This window comes from Globicephala melas, chromosome X, assembly GCF_963455315.2.
Source record: "Globicephala melas chromosome X, mGloMel1.2, whole genome shotgun sequence".
Classification (NCBI taxonomy): Eukaryota; Metazoa; Chordata; class Mammalia; order Artiodactyla; family Delphinidae; genus Globicephala; species Globicephala melas.
In genome coordinates, this window is record NC_083335.1 from 95974394 (window position 1) to 95982730 (window position 8337).

The following is an 8337-nucleotide window of genomic DNA, read 5'->3' on the forward strand; positions in this document are numbered from 1 at the left end:
GACAGTCTCAGTGAGACTTAGGTCATAAATGAAGGAAGAACTCCATACTCTAGCATGAACATTGAATCAGGTAGTGATGTTGAAATCCTTATGGCAATTAATGTCACTGGAAGTTTGACTGAAAATACAGCCACCTCCACTCCACCAGAAGGTCTGAATCTTACTGGGCAACTAACCACTTAACATTGGCCCACAAGTACTAACACTGTGTCACTGTTACTGGCTACATATATAGAAATAAGTGCAGCCAATTTTGTGCTTGCTAAAGACTGAATGTTTGCATCCTCCCAAAATTCGTAGGTTGAAATCCTAATCCCCAGTATGATGGTATTTGGAAGTAGGGCCTTTGGGAGGTGATTAGGTCGTGAAGGTAGAGCCCTCACGAATGGGATTAGTACCCTTATAAAAGAGATTCTAGAGGGATCCCTCATCCTTCTACCATTTGAGACAGAAAAACGGCTGTCTATGAGCCAAGAAATAGGCTCTCACAAGACAACGAATCTGCCAGAGCCTTGATCTGGGACTTTCCAGTCTCCAGAACTGTGAGAATAAATGTTGTCTAAACCACCCAGCGTATGGCATTCTGTTACAGCAGCCTGAATGGACTAAGAGAGTGCTTTTGCCTTAAATCAGATGAGTTTGGCTTTAATTAATGCAACTGAATGATGATGATCAACAAGGTAAATTCTGGAGTCAGACTTCCGTATGAGTCCTGGGTGAATCACTCAAGAACCATGTGAGCCTCCTTTTCCTTCATTGTAATAAAGAAGCTGGTAAACAACTGTCGCTACCTTTTCGTAAAGTTGTAAAGATAATCTACATTAAATAAAACCACAAAATGAAAAATTCTAGAGTAACAATACAAGACCTTGTTCTCATTAGACATTTTTGACATCTAAGAAAACCTGTCCCCAAGAGAAAAGTGCATAAAAAATAAAGTGGTATGTTAAGAAGTTCTTTAGATTGGCTATTGTTGGATGGTTGGTGTTCGATGGATTTATGAGTTCCTTATACATAGTCTTGGGTCCACTTTTGTGTATTTTCAAAATTATCCAAAATATAAAGTTAAAGATGTTCATTAAAGTAAAATAGAATAGAAACAGAGGAAAATGCTGCAATTCAGTGGTTCTCAAAAGTGGTCCCTGAGACCAGCAGCATGAGCAGCTTTGTGGGATCTGGTAGGAAATGCAAATCTTCAGGTCCCACCCTGAAAACTCAATCAGAAACTCTGAGGGTGGGACCCAGTAGTCTGTTTTTAAACATGCCCTCTAGGTGATTCTAATGAATACTAAAATGTAAGAACCACTGATGTAATGAAAATAATATTGGTCCAAGAGTTAAGAGATATGAACTGTAATTCAGAATTAATTGGGTTTGTGATCTTGGACAAGCCACTTGCCTTCTTTGAGCCTGCTTCCTCATCTCCAAATGAAGTCTGGATTGTGTGATCTTTTGGGCCCTCATTTCCAAGTGCAGTTAGAAAATATCATTTCATAAACAGAAAATATTTCAGATTTCCCATTATAAAGGGCATTGGTGTTTGGATTTTACTATTAAGTCTAGATGACTTGGGTTGATTTACTTGTGTTTTTAATGATTCTGCATTATATTTGATACAGAGTGAGAACTTATACTGTCTATAACTAAAATACCTTTGAGAAATTTACACGTAAGCTCTGAGTTATAACTATTTATTAATAAAGTCTTAGTATGAATCTTAAAAGTGTTTTTAAAGGTATTTTAAACACCAAAGCTTGTCAGATATTTCTGCAAGTCTGCCACATTCCTCTATTTCATAAAGAGATGTTAAAAATGCACAGTGTCATGAAACTTGGGGCACTCTGAGTTATCCTTAGGGTGGGCAGAGAGGACATGAACTGAGGGGCAGAGGTTAGGAATAAATTCTATGAAGTCCCACCATCAATTGCCAGGACCTTTCTGGAGCTGAGCATTTGAAAATATAAGCTAAGTAATTAGGAACATGAGGCATGTTAGACTTGGAAGGGTATAAGCAAAGACCACATTCAGAAGCAGAGAGAGAAGCCAGGAGGTCTTTTTTTTTCCAGATGTGATCAGGCTACAAGGAGGAAGGCCAGAGCTTCCTTTGCTGTCATCCCATGTAACCCCCCAGATGCCGATAGCACTTCTTGAGACTTGAAGACACCAGGGTCGCTCTCAGAATTGAAGCCTTGCTCCTTTCAATCATTATTAAAGAGCAATTTAATGGGAAACCAAGAAAGCGTCATGTGACTGGGCCCTCAGGGTTCAGAGAACGTAATATCCAGGGCTGAGAAAAGGGGTCAGTCCTCAGTAACAATCCAGAGGAAGGCAATTCCTTCCCAGAGTGGTCTATTATTTGTAGGTTTAGATTGCAGGGGGCTTGAGGAACAACATGGCAGTGAGTTTCCTGGGTTTTTTTTTTTTTTTTTATCACTTCCATACATTTTTGTGACAGGATGCTACAAAAGCTTCCAACCCAGAACTGCCAACAAGCACAGATTAAAACAAAACAAAACAAAACAAAAACCTGCTTTCCCTAGCTGAAGGCCCAGAAAATGGGTACCTTAACAACAGAATCCTTTTTGGTAATAGCTACCCTACTCCAGTGCAAAATACATGGAACATTGGAAAAACTGTACCCCTTCCCCAAAGTTCCACTGAAGCCAAACACAAGCAGATCTTTCACTCTGCCACTCCCCCCTGCACCACAGAGAGGTGGCAGCCCTCTGATTCCCCTGCCCAGTGGAGTTGGCAGAGCTGAGGGGGGTGCTAGTCATCTGTCCTCTGCCCAGCATAGGCAGGCTGTGCACCAATTCCCCTACAGGAAGAGTACTGGCGAAGCTGAGTGGAGATCTGATCTTCCATTCCCCCACCGGCCAGAAGCAGGCGTTATTACCATTCTCCCTCCCCCCCAGGATGGTGTCAGTGGGCTCCAGCAGTGAACAGACTCTCCAGATCTTCCTGGAAGAAATAAGACTAAATGAGGTGGTATGAGGCAGAGCTAGTCCCCACTAGGCTTCATAGCCCTTTCCCTGTGTCTGTGGAACACAACGGGGAGCAGATTCTCAACTCCCCCCACCACCAGCAATGAGGTAGATGAGGTGATGAGAGGTGGAGCCGGCAGACACTCTATTTCCCTCTCCTCATGTAGTGCCAGTGGGGTCCAGCAGGGAGCTGAGCTTCCACATTCACTCAGCATCAACAAGGCAGTGAAAGTCAGTGTCACACATTTGCTGGGAAGATGTCAGCAGAGGGAAGGGCTGGCTGAACTTCCACCTCAACTGTCTTCAGTGAGGTGTAAGTGCTCTGTTCCTCTTTTGTAAGGGTGATACTGGTCGGGTCCAGTGGGAAACTGAACATAACCCCCACCTGGACCTCATGCTACACCTCAACAGGTGTAATAAACTCTGATCTAAATCTCACACCTTATACCAAAAAAAAAAATTAAAAATGTTCATGCATTTAAATGTAAAACTTAAAACTATAAAACCTTTATGAGAAAAGAAATACTAGGAGAAAATCTTTGGGATCAGGTCTAGGTGAACAGTTGTTAAACTTGATACCCAAAGCATAATCCATAAAAGGGAAAAATGATTAATTGGACCTCACTAAAAATATAAACTTTTGCTCTGCAAAAGACCCTGTGAAGAAGATGAAATACAAGCTTAAGACTTGGAGAAAATATTTCTAAAGAAGAATATGACAAAGTAGTAGTATCCAGAACATATGAAGAACTCTTAAAACTCAATGGAAACAACAAAGGAAAAATCCAATTAGAAACTGGGATAAAACATAAACAGACACTTAACCAAAGATAATATTCAGATGACAAAGAAGCATAAGAAAGATGTTTGACATCATTAGCCATTAGGGAAATGCAAATTAAAACCACTCTGAGATATCACTACATGTCTATTAGAGTTCCTAAAATTAAAAAAAAAGATAGTGAAGGAGCGACAGCAACACAAGGTGGCAGCCACAGCAGGCTCGCGACTAAAAGTCCCTCGCAATTTCCAACTGTTGGAAGAGCTCAACGAAGGCCAGAAAGGAGTAGGAGATGGTACAATTATCTGGGGTCTAGAAGATGATGAAGACATGACACTTACAAGATGGACAGGGATGATCATTGAGCCCCCAAGAACAATTTATGAAAACCAAGTATACAGCCTTAAAATAGAATGTGGAGCTAAATACCCAGAAGCACCCCCCTTTGTAAGACTTGTAACAAAAATTAATATGAATGGAGTTAATAGTTCTAATGGAGTGGTGGACCCAAGAGCCAAATCAGTGCTAGCAGTATGGCAGAACTCATATAGCATCAGTTGCCCTGCAAGTGCTTCAGCGCCTAATGATGTCTAAAGAAAATATGAAACTCCCTCAGCCGCCTGAAGGACAGCGTTACAGCAGTGAATCAAAAAGAAAAACCACCAGCCCTCCCTTACCCCCCATTTGATTTAAACAGTCTTCATTTTCCACAGTAGTAAATTTTCTAGATACGTCTTGTAGACCTCAAAGTACTGGAAAGGAAACTCCCATTCAAATGCAGTTTATCTTAAGATACTGTAAATGTGATACTAATTTTTTTGTCCATTTGAAATATATAAGTTGTGCCATAACAAATCATCCTGTCAAGTGTAACAACCACTGTCCACATATGAACTTCTGGGATCAAGAAAGTGTATTTAAATCGATTCCCGTCATAACCAGTGGGGCACATCTAACTCAACTGTGAAAAGACACATCACGCAATCACCTTGCTGCTGATTACATGGCCGGGGGTCTCTGCCTTCTCCCCTTCCCCTCCCCCTGCCTCCTCCCTCCCTGCAACAGCCCTCCAGCTGGGGGTGGCTTCTTAGAGTAGATGTGAAGGTTTCAGGTCACAGCCTGTGGGACTCCTGCTGGGTGTGTGTGGGTGCTTCGTCTGCACGCCTGGTTTCTTTCTTTAAGTCTTAAATGCTGCCCCCCTTCCAAGCCACCATCCTCTTCCCACTCTCCACTACCACCCTTGGCCGAAGCATAGATTGTAACCCCCTCAGCTCCCCTCTGAAATTGGCCTTTGGTGAAGAATTCAGGGCTTTCCCCATATCTTCTCCCTCCACCTTAATCGAGTGTGCTGCTTTGTCCTTCCTCCTCCTCAAGTCCCTTTTGGCACCATCACCTCCCAGCACTTTCCATGACACTTCCTTGCTTTAATCAGAAGCCATCAGTTAAGGTTGGAAAGCGTCTCTGACCTCCCTCATTTAGTTTTGGAACCACACTTTTTACTCTCCACCAGCCTGGGAAATGAATATTGGGTGCTCAGCCCTGCCACCCTCTGCTGTCGTCATCAGCTGATGCATTTTTTTAGCTCAGGTTTTGATAAGGTGAAAAGAACAGTCACCAGGGTTACTGAGACCTGCCAGCTCTAAAGTCCTTGGTGGTTAAACTTGGAGAAAGGCCACAGAAGACACTTGTAGGCACACACAATCCCTCTGAATGAATTGTTTTCTTTTCCTGTAATTGCTTTTGCTTTTAAAATTTGAAGAAGTTTTAAACAGGGCTCTCCTCTCACTGGGTCATCCTTGCAATCCATTTGGGTCTAGTTTGGAATCTGACAACTGGATCAAAAAGAACCTTAGATTCAATGCATACTTTGCTGCTTCTCACGGTCCTCAGCAGGGATAAGAAAGAACTTGTTTGTACCCCAAGTGGATCCCCAAAATTGGTGGGCTTGACTTCCTGGCAAATTGCTGCGTTTTTCCACTTTCCTGTTCAGGACCACTAAATGCTGAGATGTGGATGCATACCAAAAGAAAAGCAATTCATTGTATCTAAGGGTTTTTCTTTTTTTTTAGTGTTTGTATAAAACCACCTTTTGAAGCAGCAACCATCAAGTCTGAAAAGCAGCTGATGTTACCATTAATCTTTTTCTGGGGAAACCCTTAGTTCTAAGGATTTAACATCCTGTAAGTAAAGTTTAACATAACAGTATTCCATAAGCAGCCTTTTCATTTTTCGGACCATTGCCTGATTTTAATATAATAAAAAGAAGTGTGCATTAATATTAAAAAAAAATAGTGACAGCACCAAATGCTGACAACAATGAAAAGAAACTGGAACACTCAAACGTTGCTCGTGGGAATATAAAATTTTACAGCCCCTCTGGGCAACAGTTTGGCACCTTCTTATAAATCTAAACATGAAACTGCCATATTGCCCTGCAAATGCAATCTGGGTTATTCATCCCAAAGAAATGAAAACTTATGTTCACACAAAAATCTGTACACAAAGGTTCAGAGCAGTTTTATTTGTAATAATTGAAAATGGACACAACCCAGATACCCTTCAACTGGTGACGGGTTAAACTAACTGTGGTACTTTCATCCCGTGGAACACTTCTCTCAAATAGAAAGGAATGATCTATCGATACAGGCAAAAAGAAAAGTACACAGAGTGAAAGCACCAATCTCAAAAGGTTATGTGCTGTATGGTTCTATTTATATAACATTTTCGAAATGACAAAATTGTAGAGATAGATGACAGATTAGTGGTTGCCAGAGGTGAGCAATGTTGTGGGATGGGATGTTGGCAGTGATAAGACTGTTCTGTATGTTTACTGTGATGGTGAATCTACAAACCTACGTATGTGACAAAATTGCATAGAACTAAACACACACACATGAACAAGTAATACTGGGGAAATCTTGCAGGGTAAGTAATACAGGACAGTATTTCAAGAGAATAAAATTTTATAACATTGGTCCTTGCTACTCAAGAGGTGAGCCTGGGACCAGCATAATCAGCATCAAATGGAAGTTTGTGAGCAATGTAGACTCTTGGGCCCACCCCAGAACTAATGAATCAGAATGCCAGATCCCTGGGCAATTCGTACACACATTCAAGTTTGAGAATCACTGGTCCATACTTTATAACAAGAGTTAAAGGCTCAGCTCCAAGTCTCTGGATGCTTTTATGAGTATAGGCACCATGTCTGTCTGTCTTCTGCGGTACTATGCCTTTTGCCTAACACAGTGCCTGGCACATAGTAGATGCTCGGTAAGTAGTTTCTTTTTAAATGAATGAACTCAGTTCCCATGTACCTTGTAACATCTTCCCAGGTCTGGAGACGGGTCTCTGCTCTTAGTGACAGGACACGCTGTACCTGAGAGAGTACGACATGTGTACTCATTAAGCCTTTCTAAATTCAATCTTTCTAGTACTGACTACATTCTAGATACTGTGCAAGGTATGGGGGAACGCAGATTTAATGTATTGTCTTTAAGAAGAATTACCATCTAATAGGAAAGGCAGATATGGAAATAAGTATTATTTGCTGTAGCAGAGTTTATTATCTTCACCTCCTTTAGCAAGAACTTCCAGAAACCTCTTCCCTCCAGAACTCTACTGTGGACTTGCAAATGAAGACACCTGGGTATGGAGGAAAGCATACTGGACCAAGAACAACAAGACTGTGTGTGCTACAGATTGGGTATTTGGTCTTAGGCAAGTTATTTCACTTTGTAACTTTCATTATCTTCAGCTGCAAAACAAAGATGAAATCATCTCCATGAGACTACTGAAACTATACATTTGGAAATACTGTGTCAACTGAAAAGTAAAAGACCTCTAAAACTTAAATGATTTTTGTTATAAGAATATTCTGGAAATAAGTTCACAATGCTCGGAGGTGGAAATGGCATTGCTCTTTCTATGAATCTGATATAATATGATAGAACACTCTTCAGTCTATTTTAAGCAATTATTTCTTCATAGATAGTATGACTATCCATGCTACTTTTAGGTTTATAATTTATAAATATTTGTAAATATATATTTGATGCAATAGAGTTAGCATCATCATTTTCTCTAGCAAGAGCTTTCAGTTACTTCTCTCCTCCAGAACTCTATTCTGTATTCCCAAATTAAGACACTGGGATGTGTGACATATAAATAATATTTCAAATAGTTAACTTCCTCAAAGGGACCTTTTAAATATTTGGGACACAAACACACTCTGGGCATTAACAGCCTTTAATGATCTGGTACAGGCCACATGCAGTTTAGGCGGCTTCCTTCCCAGACATGCCTGTTACGTAAGGCTGAGTTGGTAATGAGTAAAATTGTTTCTGGTATTTCAACTCACCCTCTAAGTTCTCTTGAGATATTCTGGACAAAGCCCAAGATTCTACAAGTGGGTCATTTTCAGCTAGGTGTAAGCTTTCAACTCACAGGGAACTTGACTACATAAATCAGTTACAGACGGAGAAGAAGGAAATATGAGCTTTAAAATATCGACTCAAAAGGTTTTTGCAAATGCCCTTGGATTTAATGTTATTTGGGGCCTACTTGTCTCTGATG

The 8337-nt window shown here is 40.8% G+C and overlaps 1 pseudogene; it reads left to right on the forward strand.

Moving 5' to 3' along the window:
- The first annotated feature begins 2916 nt into the window (after positions 1–2916).
- On the forward strand, positions 2917–4453 carry LOC115848365 (ubiquitin-conjugating enzyme E2 variant 1 pseudogene; annotated as a pseudogene).
- Positions 4454–8337: the final 3884 nt, after the last annotated feature.